General features: G+C 34.9%; 2 long non-coding RNA genes across 2 annotated transcripts; both read right to left on the reverse strand.

Moving 5' to 3' along the window:
* Positions 1-269: 269 nt before the first annotated feature.
* Positions 270-1,144, reverse strand: LOC115983640. Its single transcript, XR_004090134.1, has 3 exons — positions 1,073-1,144; positions 614-663; positions 270-452 (listed from the first exon to the last, which is right to left on the reverse strand). It is a non-coding gene; the product is annotated as an uncharacterized LOC115983640 (long non-coding RNA).
* Positions 1,145-1,253: 109 nt separating this feature from the next.
* On the reverse strand, positions 1,254-1,761 carry LOC115983641. Its single transcript, XR_004090135.1, has 3 exons — positions 1,575-1,761; positions 1,442-1,468; positions 1,254-1,318 (listed from the first exon to the last, which is right to left on the reverse strand). It is a non-coding gene; the product is annotated as an uncharacterized LOC115983641 (long non-coding RNA).
* Positions 1,762-13,640: the final 11,879 nt, after the last annotated feature.

The following is a 13,640-nucleotide window of genomic DNA, read 5'->3' on the forward strand; positions in this document are numbered from 1 at the left end:
ATAAACAAACCATATCAAGTCTATCAATATCCTCATTCACACAAACGGATTAAGCATTTAACCTCTTAAGAAATAAGCAAAAACCATCTATAGAGGATTACACATAAACTTGTCCTATAGTATACAACAACTTCATAACCACTTATTTTCATAAACATGCAAATAAGATTACACAAGACAACTTTAAAACTCTTCACAAACAAAGCAAATAGGAATACACATGAAAATTTCCATCCAGATTTTCAAAAAATAATAAACACTTCCAATATGAATGTAAACAGCCTTATAGCACCATGCAAGCCATCCGCTTGCTCCAACTCAATAATCCACCCCAAGACAATTATCAATATCTCAAGTACAAAGTTTTAAGCAAAAATTACTTACTATGCTCAGGCCAAGCAAACACCTTTCCCAAAAAAATCCAAACTTATCACAATAAATGAGTGCTTAACCTGCAAGATAAAAGAGGACATTTAAATGATGTTTAAGGCAAATAAGGGTGCCATTGCAGAAAATTTTAATGAGTCGTGGTGCATGAAAATTTAGTAACAATATATATATATATATATATATATATATAAAGAAAAAAGAGCATTTAGTTGAGATTATATACTCATGACAAAAGTGAAACCCCAACACCTAGGCCAATAACACCAAATGAACCTGCAAAAAAAAAAAAAAAAAAGCCACAACTTTCTTAATTTTCTAAGATTATAAAGAAATTACTATAATTTCATATAAAGTAATAATTGCAATTTCTAATATAATAACAAACACACACAAACATAGCTCAATACCACTGATTAAGTAATAATTGTAATCCCATAACATAATTGTTAAAGAAAAAAAAAAGCTTAGTTTTAGAACTTTTAAATGAAATCATGAATGCAGGGAGCTCATGGATAATACCTAGGTAGATAAGTCCAATTTTGAACATCCTAAGCAAATTAATTGTATAGGACTATATTAATTTCATAAACCATTCTATAGACATTAAAAAAAAAAAAAAAAAAAAGACTGCAAAGTTAATACTAAAATTTTAAGGTGCAAATAGAACACAATCCTTACATACCTCCAATGGATTGTTAGGTTGTAAATAATGCTTGAAGAAATGGTATTGAAAATAAAGTCTCCGATCCTTTTGCTAAACCACAAAACCAATAACCAAAAAAAAAAAAATTCGAAATCTACAATCTATAGAAAAATTAAGTAGAAAAAAAAAATACAAGATGTACAAACTTGTAGATAAACTTACAATCATTCAGCCCTTGATTCTCAGGTCCTTTTGCTCAAATAGCCAAATCTGAATAAGAGCTTCCTGTACCAATTTCCAAAAAAAAAAAAAAAAAAAAAAAGAGCAAAAATTAGCACTAAAACTCTATGACCCATTAAAGAAAAACCAAATCAAAAGCAAACTCATAAGCCAAAAACAAAAACTTACACTTTAAAGAAACTTGAACAACAAAAACTTTCCAACCAAAACAGAAAAAGAGCAAAAATTAGTACAAAAGCTCCATACCCATTAAAGAAAAACCAAATCAAAGTAAACCCATAAGTCAAAAACAAAGACTTACACTTTGAAGAAATGGTGGGTCAGCAGTGGCTTGGGGTGGCAAGGGAGGAGAGAAAATGTGTGGAGGCTTGAGGGAGAAGAAGTGTGGCTACTTTGGAGATTAGAGACGTGGGAGAAGAGAGACAGAAGAACCAAGAGAACTGAGAGTGTGGGACACGAAGTGAGCAAAAGAAAAATAAAGTGGAGGAAAAAAAAAAAAAACAAGAAGAAGTGAACTGGGAGTGTGGGACACGGTGAACAAAAGAAAAGAAAGAAAAACAAAGTGAAAAAAAATAAATAAATAAAAAAAATAAATAAATAAAAAAATAAAAAAATAAAAAAAAAATAAAAAAAGAAGAGGGAAAAAAGTGTGGGAAATGAAATTTTTCCAAAAGTTTGTGTGGAAAAGTCAAAAATGGGGGGCAAGATTTTTTCTTTTGCACTTTGTTGGCAATAGTTTATGCGGAAAAGTCAAAAATGTGGGGCAAGAGTTTTTTTCTTTTGCACTATACTTATTGAGGCGTTTTCAAAAACGTCACTATTGTTTGAGTTATAGTGACGTTTTCTAAAAAACGTCACTAAACACTTACTCTTTAGCGGTGTTTTTCAGAAACGTCACAGTATATCACTTATAGCGACGAATTAAAAAACGTCACTAAAAAAAACGCCGTCTAAACCCAGATTTCTTGTAGTGAGTAAGGATTAAGGATTTTTCATTCTCAAAAAAAAAAAAAAGGGGGGCAGGGGGAATTAAGGATTTTAGATAAGGGGGCAAAAAAAAAAGAAAATATTTAATTTTTGTAGGTAGTATAGTATAATATAAAACGTAATTTGGTGGTAATTTGGTGGGAATTAAAAATAATAATCCTTCTCAATATGAAGTTCATTTGGGACTTTACAATTTAATTATGTTAAAGTTACTTCTCCATCTCAGTAAATATAGGTATAATATATGTGTGAATTCCAGTTAGTTCAACTGGTAAAGTTTTTGATTGTTAACTGAGAGATTACGGTTCAATCCCCACTTACACCAAAAACCAATTGGTGTCTGATTAAAACTCTCTAAAGAAATGTATAATATATGTAAAACTAAATAAATTTCTATATAAATATTAATATATTACTTGAAGTAATTTATATATATATATATATATATATATAAAACCGAAGTCTCTGCTGGCACCACAATTTTCCACGTCAACACAATATTTAAAAAATAAAAACATTATAACACCTCAAAACCCTAGCAACCTTACCCCTCTCTCAAGTAAAGAAATATAAAGCCACAGTTTCTGCTTCCACGTCAGCACAATATTTAAAAAATAAAAAATAAAAATAAAAACATTATAACACCTCAAAACCCTAGCAACCTTATCCCTCTCTCAAGTTAAGAAATATAAAGCCATAGTTTCTGCAAACCCTCTCTCTCCAAACGTGAAAATTCAACTCCTTTAATTTCTCTTTATATTTTTGAGGCTTATATAGAGTAATAGTGAGTTATGCTGATTTTGTTTTTTTTGTGTGTGTGTATAGATGGTCATAATACTCCGGTATTCTAAGAGAAGTTTGTGTATTCGTTAATTGAAGGCCTTAGAGAGATAAGTGTTGCAATTTGGAACAGCAATACAAAAGACGATTTCATTGCAGCGGAAAGTAATTACTTTGTCTCATATTTTTGTTTTTTGAATTGATTTTGTGTGCTTTTTAGACCCTTTTGGATCAATTTTGTTAATTGGGTGTTTTTTTTTTTTTTTTTTTTTTTTGATAGGGTTCAATTGGGGAATGTTCTTTCAAAAGATTACGACGACCGCACTTGGTGTCTGTATACTAATAGTGGGGGGTAAGTGCTATAAATTACTAACCCTTTTAAGTGTATAATTTGTTTCTAAAATTATCTATAATATTTTTTCCTCCAAAAATTTTATCTCTTTAATTTTAGTATATTGTATTTCTTAAGCTATAGACAGATTTTTTTTGTTTCTTATTTTCAATAATAAATCATTTTATTGCAATACCGGTAATTGTTTGAGAAATCCAATATGTTCATATCTCTATAGAATAGAGAATAGTAGAAGCCAATTTTATTACAACTACTTAAATTGAGACTTAATTCCGTACAATTACAAAGTATAGCATGAAAGATAATGAAATTAATTGTTGTAATTTTTATTTTCTTTCCATGTTTTGAATTTCCATGTTTTTATTGTTGATGAGAAATTAAGAGTCAGTTGTACAATATGTGTAAATTTTTCAGAAGGCTACTTTAAATAGTAAGTCAATGTGTCTCTTACATTTGGGTATTAGTTAGAATTATTTTCAAATGATTGTACCAATAAAAGTGAATGTGTATAAATTTTGTTTAACTATCCCGTGCATCGCACGGGTTAGCGACTAGTTTATATTAGCAATTATTATTACTCAGACATTAATAAATAATAAATTGCCTAAGCCTTGTAGCAGCATCTTATCAGATTCAATGCATGCACTAGATCTAAGCTTCTCGTTTATTTTTTATGGATGAGATAATTCGTAATTTCTTAAAATCAAGATATTTTGTAAGCATCAAGAATATAAAAAGATAATATAATCCACATCGATGTGTCAAAAAAAATTAAAAAAAGTATTAAAAAAGTATTAAGTTATGAAAATTAAAAAAAAAATGATGATTAAGAGCCTTTGTATTTCAAAAAAAATCATGACTAGGGGTGTGCAAAAAAATCGATAAATTGAAAAAACCAGCCGAAACCAACTGAATCAAGTTCAATTTTTGGTTTGGTTTCAATGTGGTTTAGTTTTGGTTTGAATTTTTTGAAACCGAAATGCTTCGGTTTCAGTTTTGGTTTCGGTGCTGGATTTTTTCACCCCGAAACTGACCAAACTGACCAATATATATATATATATATATATATATATATATGTATGTAACTTTAAGATATTACTAATCAGTGGCTTAGTGGTACGCTCCTTGTGTTTTGGCTAATTGATCCCAAGTTTCCCAAGTTCGAGCCTTCACGTGGGTTTTTTTTCTATTTAATTTTTTAAAACCCTAGTAGTAGCATGATATAAATACCCCTATTTTATTCTTCTCTTTTCTTTTCTTCAGCTACCCCCTTCCCCACTTTTATCTCTATCTCTCTCTACCCTTCTCACTTCAGCCACCTCCTTCTCTAATTTTCTTTCTAAATCTCTTGCCTTCTCACTTTAGCCGCCTCATTCTTTTCTTTTATTTTCTTTCTCTGAGTCCCATGGACCATGGCCATGCCTCTCTCTTCTCTCTGGGTCACATATCTCTGTTCTTTCTTCAATTCAGATTGAAAATTCATTATAGAGACATGGTGGTAGGTTCAAGCATTATGAGACATACTTTGGCTCCTACTATGGTGCAGCAACTATAAAGTTCTGTCTAGACCCTTTTGCTAATTTAAAACATTTTCAATTTTATGTTGGAATCTATGTGTAAATTGTTGAACAAATATTGTTGGAAGTTGTTCTTTCTCTGTTGTTCTGATTTGTTCAACAGCTCTCTCTCTCTCTCTATTGCTCTATAACTTTGTTTTTTATATGTGATTAAAGTTAGGGTTTTGAAAATATCAATAACCCTCTCTTTGGAAAATCGAAAACCGACCAAAACCGACTGAAACCGAAATACACCGAAACCGATTGATTTCTAGCCATTTTAGTTGGTTTCGTTGTGACTTATGATGCTAATCAAATAGAAATGACGTGACTACAAAGACCTGTCCAACTCGATGTTTTACAAAGTCTTCAACTACAGAACACTTCTCAACCATTTCTGAGTCGATAGACTTCACTTGCTATAGCTTCCAAGCCCCGACATTAATAATTTGGTCCTGGTGTACTTTATATCCATTATATATATATATATATATATATCATTATAAATTATATCCAATTATTCTATATCTAGTTGTTGTTTGATCTAGTTTTGTAAGTTTGGGTTCTTTTTGTTGTTATTTAGGCTAATTTTTATTGTTGTCGTTTAAGATTTTTTTTTTTTTTTTTTTTTGGGGGGGGGGGGTGTTTAAGAGGTTAAGGATTATGTTTGGGAGACCAAAAATTATTTTTAGAGAAATGCTATATCTACAATATTTTCACAACAAATCTTATGCAACAAGTTATTATTGGTAGATAAAAAAGTGATGTTAATATTAGCCCCGAATTAGAATCAATAATAATTTACTGCATAAAATTTGTTGTGAAATTATTATAAATAAGTTGTGGATGTAGCATTACACTTATTTTTGTTAAACCCAAATTATTATGTTTTTCAAACTAGTGTTCAACATTTTCTTTAGCACAGCCATAATAGATTAGTTTAGTAAATAATTTATTTTACAAGTCAAGGTATTCCTATAACTACCTGAGTCCTAACATAACAATGGGCCACTAGGTGCCTTGTAGTCTTCTTCTTACTTAAAAAAAATAAAATGAAAATAAAAACTTTTATTTTCTGGGAACCGAACATTAATCTGGTCTGATTGTCATTAATAACCGAAAATGAAGGAAAAGCTGGCTTTAACCATAAATTGCCAGTTTGATAGGTAAAACCGAGAACCGTTCCAGTTTAACCGGTTTTGGAATAGTTGGGCAAAGTCTTTGTGCACAATACAAAAACAAAATATAAAAGTAGAACGCTAGTTACACCATGGCAGAGGGAGAGATGGCGAACCAAACAAAATGCAAGACTTGATCTATATTACAGAGGATGAAGTAGCCACTGGAAATGGAAGAGCAAATATATATACCGGCAACACTTCTTAATAGAAAGGACTGATTTGGCTTTTGCGAGTTTAGTGGCCTCCGAAAATGGAAGATGGTCTAATAAATGGTGAAAATATAATCTGGCAATGGCGGCACTAAGTGTTGCTTTTATATTCATGAATCAAACCCTAGCAATATCAGATGATTTAATCCTCACCGTTCAATCATTAAATGATCCACATGTCAATATGCCTTCTCATTTAAAATAGGGAGGAGCTTGTGTCTAGTGGCTAGTGCCACTGGACACGTTGCGATGCGGACATGTGTTCACTCTTGAACACGTGTCTATATCCTAACGTGTCCAGTAGCCACTGGCCACTGGAAACAAGCTAAACCCTTTAAAATATTCTTATTTCTTAGACACATGCTGCACTAGTAGATCCCAATAAAGTAGTATTATCATTTTTCACAACTTATATACTATTATCATGGAGGCTTTTAACAATATTTGTAACCTATAGTAGATTACTTTTAATATTTAAATAATATTTATTAGATAAGTTTTGTGTAAAATTATTAGCATTATTGAAATTATAAAAACTTATTAACATTATCAAAGTTAAATATACACATAACTCAACACTTTATATTTTTATAATTTAAAAATTATTAATTAAATTATTTATAGCATCATTGGTTCAACCATTGGTTCAACCATTGGTTCGATCCCGATCGGACTATAAAACCGATAACCAATCCATTTTCCAGTTCTTTGACTATATTAATTTTTAAAACCATGAATAAAAGTCCTCATAGTCTTTTGGGTTGGTCTTTCTTCTTCAATCTCCACCTTCTCATAAATGTGTTTTTCCTATCAGCACTAATTAAGTAGCGAAATCAAACCCTCTGCTCTGTTTTGAATCTTTTAATAAACCAACATCCACACGTATCAAGCACGACTCCGCATGGGGTTTTCCCAGTTGAGTTCAGCTCCTTCATCCTCTTCTTTTTCCATGCATGCTTTTATCCTTCTCTTATGGTGTGGCTTGTTTGTAACCTTTGTGGTTGGTGGGAATAATGAGACTGACCGGTTGGCGTTGCTCGAGTTCAGATCCAAGATCACCCTGGACACTTTTGGGGTTATGACATTTTGGAATGACAGCATCCACTTTTGCCGATAGCAAGGGGTTACTTGTGGTCGCCGACATCAGAGGGTCACCAAACTGGACCTGCAATCTTTGAAACTGGTAGGCTCCATCTCTCCACATGTTGGAAATCTAAGTTTCTTGAGAAATCTAACTCTCTCTAAAAACAACTTTCATGATAATCCCTCCACAAATTGGCTATTTACACAGATTACAATGCTTAGATTTGGAAAATAACACACTTAGTGGCAAAATTCCAAGCAATTTATCTAGTTGCACCAACCTTGAAGAACTTATTGTCGATTACAACCTTCTGACTAGAGAAATCCCTGGAAAGCTTGGCACCTTGTCAAACCTCCAATCCTTTTTTATAAATAGAAATAATATGATAGGAGGTATCCCACCAATGGCGACACCACGTGCAACTCAGGGTGCTCCCAGGAACACCCTGACTTGAAAAAAAACCTGAAATTTTTAATTTTTAAATTTTTTATATTTGCTTTGTATTAGGAACACTCTCAATCATAAAATTAGGAACACCCTCAAATTATTAAAAAAAAAAAAAAAAACCCAAAAAAAAAGTTGAACTAAAATCTGGAAAAAAAAAAAAAAAAAAAAAATTGTGCCCACAGCAAGCCCAATAGATTACAGAGGTAGCAAACCCACGGATTCTAAAAAAAAAAAAAAAATAGAGCAACGCCTCAGTCCCTAAAGGTCTAAATCAGAAATCACTAAAGGCTTTATAAATTAAAAAAAAAAAAATCACTAAAGACCTAAAGCAAACCTAAAGACAGAACAACGCCTCAGTCCCTTAGAGCAACGCCGCTTGAGCCTCAAGCCAACAAACGGAGATCAGATTGGTCATGTCGCCAGTGGCGGAACCACGTTGGTGGGGCTGAGGGGTGAGGGGGGAGCCACATCAACGACAATAGATTCATCTAGCTTTTCATCCATCGCCGCAAGTCCGCTAGAATCTCATTCCAACATACCTAAAGCAATAGAGCAACATACGCATGATGCAACGGTGGCAACCATAACAAGTGAGTCTTCACACTTTTCTCAGTTTCTAGCATCCTAATCTGATCTGCTCTTTTTTTTTTTCCTCTGTTTTTCTTTTCATTACTTCTTTGGTTCTTCCGTTGTTTACGAAGTAGAGTACTAGAGTGTTATATTTTGCCCAACCAAGAAACACTTATCAATTGCATGTTGCCTCTACCACGTGTATGGTTGAACTTGAAGTCTTCAAAAGCAATTGATAATACCCACACAAGTGGTTAGATATGGGCCATATGATTTTTCCTTTTCATACTTATTTGTTGTTAAAGAATTTTATATTATATAACATTATGAATGAATATAATATCCTACAGTATATCATATCTAAAATAATACTAGAAAATTTAATTAGTTGTATTTAATAAGATTTTTTATACATTTAAATTTTATATGAGCATTTTAGACATTGAAATTTGAAAAACAATTTGTCTACTATTGGTATTTGCTGAATCTCAATCATTATACTTAGTGGGTTATAATTTAATTGATAATATGGGCAAAGATAATAATCATTAATTCATTCTTCAAAAGAAAGAAATATAATAACTCATAAAATAATACACTTTTAGGTTTTAATTGGGGAAGTAAATGCGCATGGGGAGTGTGCTAGTGTAACTAATAAACAATAATTTAATTAACCAATAATTAATTGGGGGAAGCAACTAATAAACAATAATTAATAATTTAATTAACCAATACATTATAAAAGACAAACAACAATTAATAATTTTATAATTAATGAAACAATAATATAACAAATTATAGTTTATAAAAGACAAACAAATTAATGAAACAACTGAACAACAATAATTAATAATTTTATTATTATTGTAACATTGATAATGAAACTATCATGCAACGATTTCAAAATATGAAAACTCATAAAAGGCAATTGTAAACTTTATGTATTTGCGTATTTTTTTATTGTTGTTGTTGTTGTTGTTGTTGTTGTCAATATACAAATTTTTCTTTTTATTAGATTGTGTAATTTATGCTTATTGAGAAACACCCTGAAAAAATTTTCTAGAGTCGCCATTGTATCCCACCTTCTTTTGCAAACTTGTCATCACTATATGCCTTTGTAACATCTGATAATAACTTGCACGGGATTACCCCTACTTTTTTTGATCAACTGACCAAACTTAAAGTATTTTTGTATGGTTGCAAATGGGTTGTCTGGTACAATTCCTCCCTCAATATTCAATCTTTCTTCACTAAAGGTATTTGATGTAGCAGACAACCAAATCCAAGGATATCTTCCATCTGACATAGGTATCACCCTACAAAATATCAAAAAAATTATTATTGCCAACAACCAATTTACTAGATCTATCCCTATTTCGATATCTAATGCCTCAAATCTAGAGAGACTTGAATTGAGTGAAAATAAACTTAGTGGAAAAGTTCCATCTTTGGAAAAGCTAAAAAGAATTTCATGGTTTTTCATTACTCTTAACAATCTTGGAAATGGAAGGGAAAACAACTTGAATTTTCTCTGTTCTTTGACAAATGCCACCTATTTGACTTTTTTGGCTATAAATGAAAATAAATTTGGGGGAGAGGTGCCTAAGTGCATTGGCAATTTTTCAACTACTCTTATTGAATTATTTCTAGAAAATAACAAATTATCTGGAAAGATTTCCACTGAAATAGGAAATTTGATCAATTTCGAGAGACTTGATATGTGGAACAACAACTTATTAGGTAAAATTCCCTCAGAAATCGGAAAGCTTCAGAAGTTATAAATTTTGGCTTTAAATACTAACAATCTCTATGGTTACATTCTGAAGAGTATAAAATTAGGGATGACAAATCCTTTTAAGTAAACCTGACGGCACTGGGTTAATGGGCTGTCAGAGATAAGGCAACAAATGGGGCATCAAATGGATGGGACACATGACGGATGGACTCCTCCCCATAATAGATGGATAGTCCCTCGATATTGATGGATTCAAGTCACATGGATAAAAGGTAGACGGATATCAAAGCCACATGGCACCTACATGGGTTTGAGTGGGCTCCAAGGAATTCTAAATGGAAATATCTTGTGCCCTATAAGTAACCCTAGTCAGTGAGATCCCAACATGGGAAGAATCTCATGATATACGCACATTTATAATGATCTTTCTTGTAAGGAAACACCTTCCCACGCAAGAAACGGAGGTCGGTTCTACACTACTATAAAAACCCAAAGCCCTCAGAAGACAAGGTACGCATAATTCATCCTAGCTCTGGCACTCTAGAGTTGTGAGAAGTTCTCTAACTTAACCTTTGGAGGGTCTTTGGCCGGTACCACACCGGTACTCTCCTAAGGTCTTCTTGTTCTGTATTGTGCAGGTGTTGTCTTGAGCACGTGAGGACCGTGTGACTTACTGACGATTTTCGACATCATCAATTGGAGGACCAGGAAGGAAGGACCAAGAAGGAACTAGCATCGCAAAAGGAACAGCAATGCCCCAAGCAGACAAGACCGACAAGATACCAGCCATCCATCCGCCATAGATACGGCTCTGCCTCACATAGCCGCGGAGATGCAGATGATGAAAGAATGGATGGACTTCATGATGAACGCACTTAGAGGACGGATGTCTAGTGACCTCGATGACCTGGTCCATCGAACTGATTCACCATTCACCGTATCCGTCACGTCGTTCCCCCTTCCACCAAAGTTTTGTATGCCTCAAGTGGAAAGTTACGACGGATCTAAGGACCCTCTAGATCACCTGGAGTCCTTTAAGACTTTAATGCACCTGCAAGGTGTGGCAGACGAGATTATGTGCAGGACCTTCCCCACTATGCTGAAGGGCCCTATAAGGAATTGATTTAGCAGATTGACGCCTAATTCCAATGGTACCATTAAGGAGATGAGCACCCAGTTTGCCTCACACTTTATCGGGGGGCACAGATATAAAAAGTCCACAGCATGCTTAATGAGCATTAAAAAACAGGAGGATGGGACGCTGAGGTCTTATATATCCCATTTTAACAAGGAAGCACTCTCAATCGATGAAGCTGATGACAAGATACTCATGGCCGCATTCACGAATGGGCTGCGGAAGGGTAAGTTTCTATTTTCCTTGTATAAGAATGACCTAAAAACCATGTCAGATGTGCTCTACAGGGCTACTAAGTACATGAACATGGAGGACGCATTGCTGGCTCGTGTAGAGAAGCCTAGAAAGAGAGAAAGACAGGAGGAAGCCTGATAGGATAGGGGGCAAAAGATGGTTAGGACTTGAGATAGAAGGAAAGACAGATGCCCCAAGCCTCCCACCGGAAGATTCATAAGCTTCACCCTCCTGAACACCCTGATTGACCAAGTCCTAATGCAAATCAAGGATGAAGGAGCCCTGACATTCCCAGGCAAGTTGAAGGGAGACCCTAGCAAGAGGTCTAAAGACAAGTACTGCCATTTCCACCGAGATCACGGCCACGATACATTTGAATGCTATGACTTAAAGTAGTAGATAGAAGCTCTCATCAAGTAAGGGAAGTTGCAGAGGTTCATCGGTAAGGAAGGGACGGAACAACCTCAAGGACAGCCTGCTCGGAGAGAAAACGAGCGCCCTAGGGCACCTTCAAGAGATATAAGGATGACTATAAGGGGCAATGCAACTTCCAGTTCTTCCAAGAAGGCACGCAAGACCTACCTACGGATGGTTCAAAACGTCCAGTTGACCGGGTACATCCCAAAGATGGCACGAAACAACAACCTTGTAATTGGGTTCATAAAGGAAGATGCCCAACATCTCCATCACCCACACGACAATGCACTTGTAGTAAGCATACATGTAGGGGATTACAACACACACCGAGTCCTTGTGGACAATGTGAGCTCTGCCAATATCCTATACTATCCGGTATTCCAGTAAATGAGGATAGGGAAAGAACGTTTGATTCCAACCAATGTACCACTCGTTGGATTTTTGAGGAACAAGGGTGCACCCCTAGGACCGGTCACCCTACCAATAACGATCGGTGATTATCCTTAGCAAATCACTAAGGATGTCATATTCCTAGTTGTTGATTGTTCATCTACATATAATACCATATTGGGTCACCCTACTTTGAATTCATGGAAGGTCGTAACCTCAACCTATCATTTGATGATAAAGTTTCCCACCAAGTACAGAGTAGAAGAAGTAAGGGGAGATCAAGTGGCGGCATGCGAATGCTACATGGCCATGCTAGAGATGGATGATCATTTGCAGACTATGTATATAGAAGAATAGCGAACAATAGCAGAACCGGTGGAAGGATTGGAAAAAGTACTCCTTGATGATTCTAGACCTGAACGAACGACCAGGATAGGCACTTTGGCTACCCAACCAGTGCCTCAAGCACTTACAATGTTTCTAAGAGAAAACTAGGACGTATTCTCCTAGAGCCATGAGGACATGCCCGAAATTGATCCATAAATCATAGTCCACAAATTGAATGTATCACCCTCTCTCTCTCTGCCATCCAGCTAAAGAAGCAGGTGTTCGCACAGGAGCGAGACAAAGTTATTGTGAAGGAGGTTTGCAAATTACAAGAAGTAGACTTTATACGAGAAATGTACTACCCCGACTGGCTGGCCAACATGATGATGGTCAAGAAAGCCAACGGAAAGTGGAGGATATGCATAGATTTCACGGACCTAAACAGGGCCTGTCCCAAGGACAGCTATCCTCTCTCGCGGATTGACATCTTGGTAGACTCAACAGTAAGACACCAGTTGTTAAGTTTCATGGATACATTCTCTAGTTACAACCAGATCAAACTGAATGAGACTGATCAAGAGAAGACTTCATTTGTCACCAGCCAAGGTCTCTTTTGCTACAAGGTGATGCCGTTCGGGCTTAAGAACGCGGGCGCCATGTACCAAAGGCTGATGAACAGAATGTTTGGGCATTTGATTGGAAGGAATGTGCAAGTTTACGTGGACGACATGCTGGTAAAAAGCATACGAGAGGATGACCACTTAAGCGACCTCCAAGAGACCTTCGACACCTTTCAGTCTTACAACAGGAAACTGAATCCAAGCAAGTGCGCATTCGAGGTGACAATTGGAAAGTTCATAGGATTCATGGTATCCTAAAGGGGAATTGAGGTCAACCCGGAAAAGATACAGGCCATAATGGAGTTAGCCACGCCAAAGAAGGTCAAAAAGGTACAAAGCCTGA

The sequence above is a fragment of the Quercus lobata genome, chromosome 4 (genome assembly GCF_001633185.2).
Source record: "Quercus lobata isolate SW786 chromosome 4, ValleyOak3.0 Primary Assembly, whole genome shotgun sequence".
Lineage (NCBI taxonomy): Eukaryota > Viridiplantae > Streptophyta > Magnoliopsida > Fagales > Fagaceae > Quercus > Quercus lobata.